Source organism: Sesamum indicum, linkage group LG11, assembly GCF_000512975.1.
Source record: "Sesamum indicum cultivar Zhongzhi No. 13 linkage group LG11, S_indicum_v1.0, whole genome shotgun sequence".
Taxonomy (NCBI): Eukaryota; Viridiplantae; Streptophyta; class Magnoliopsida; order Lamiales; family Pedaliaceae; genus Sesamum; species Sesamum indicum.
This window is the reverse complement of record NC_026155.1, coordinates 9433500-9435637: the sequence shown is the minus strand read 5'-3', so window position 1 is coordinate 9435637 and position 2138 is coordinate 9433500.

Below are 2138 nucleotides of genomic sequence, written 5' to 3'. Positions count from 1 at the left end.
GGCCTAAAACGTGTTGGTTAGAATTGTCCACAACCAATTAACGACCCTAGTTAGACACAATCCTATATATGTACGATTCACATATATAGCACATGATTTTTTATTTTTATTTTTTCAAATTCAAATAGTAAATGCAAAAGGGTCTATATAGAACATAGCTCAATCTTTTTATTGTTTTATTTTTTTCTATAATTTTGGATTTATGGCTTTGAATTTTACTTTAAGGGCTTTATTACTTGATGGTATATTTATTATCCATATTATGAAGAAGAATTGCAGTGTTAATTTATAAAATTATGAATGTTGTAAACCTGAAGTGCCTATTAGCCAAATACTAAGAAAAATTACAATGATTTTGATATGAGTAAAATTAATTACTTATTTTGAGGTAACATAAGATAGTTATATAGTATTCTATATTTTCGATATATATCTTTGTTTTAGACTGTATGTATTTTATTATTACTATGTCCTCGTATTTCAATCTGCCACTAGAGATGGCAAAGGACGCGAGTACGTCGTTAGGATCTTTGCAATTTTTTGATCACTTTGAATGGGTCAAACTCGGATCTAAATTATTGGGTTAGAGTCCGATGACAGGTTCTAATTTTATAAATCCAGTCAGGTTGGAGGTAGAGTCACTAGTCTTGCAAATAATATTTATTGATATATCTAATTTATTTAAAATATTTAACTTTTATTATATGTAGTTATAAAATAAAAATATATTTTTAACATGATAATAACTTATTAGATTTTTATTAACAATAATTTTAATTTTTTCTAGCAAAAAAAAATTAATCCAATTTTGCAATTTAGAAAATCACTAGCTTTTTTGAGTTACGATAAATTTAATGTGTGACGGGATAAAATCAAAATCAGGACAAAATAGATTCGAATTTCAGCTAAATTTACATTGGATAAATCTGGAGTCCAATCAAATCTGCTCCATTGTCATTCCTATGCAGTGTGGCATAGACCAGTACAATTTTTTTTTATTAGATAGTTATAGACTAGTACAAGATTTTTGTATTAGTCGAGGAGTGGGAGCATGCATACGTATCATCTTCATTTGTGCATGCATGTCTGTAGTTATGTGTATACGTTGTGGGCTATTTTTCTCCTACCTCGTGACTAAATGGAAAACAGGACCACAAAATAATACAATCTAATCCTGCATCCGCGAGCTCCAACATTTTATTTTACTTTCCCTTTCCTTCTAAAACTTATGCCACTTGCATATATAATTAATTTGTTGATATTAAATAATTCCCTTCTCCAAATATTATGGCCGAATCAAACAAGAAGTCTTAGGTTCATCTTCGATGCCACTTATTTATAAACTAAAAGTTTCGGGGAAATAACACTTTTGGTCCAGTAATTATGGTCTCCCAACTTTTAATTCCGTTAATTATTGGGGTTTTTATTATTGATCCTGTAACTTTGAAAAAGTAATATTTTTTGTCTCACGACACCTTTCTGTTAGATACTTTAAAAAAAAGTACAGCGTGCTTAGCACGTGCTCATTAGGATCTTTACAATTTTGGTACCATTTGTTGTGAAATTCTTATTTTTGATTTCATAACTTTAAAAGATCCAAACTTTTGGTCCTATAACTTTAAAAGAGTAGCACTTTTAATCTCGTAACTGCCACATGGCATTTTTCGTTAAATATCCAACAGAATGTGCCATGGGAGCAACACGGCTATTTTTTAAAAATTATGGGACCAAAAGTGAAAATCTCGTAATCGATAAAACCAAAAGTGTAAAAGGCATAAGTTACCAGACCAAAAATGTTATTTTTCCTAAAGGTTTCAGTACAAGGTAATTGCATGTGAGATGGGCGGAGTAATTATCCATTGTAATTGCTTAAACTTTTAGAGTGTGTTTGATTGGAGTGAAAAGTGGAAGTAAAAGAGAAGTAGAAGTAAAAATGAATGTATAGGAGATAATTTAGTGTTTGGTTAGGAGGAGGAGGTGGAGGTGAAAGAAAACTCGATGCATATGAAACCCCTTTGAAGTCCAATTTTATTTCTGTCTGAAATTGGGCGGAAAAGTGGAAGTATAAGGCTAAAAAGACAAAAAATTACGATTTCTATTTTTATTTACACTATTATCCATATGTATATATATAATTT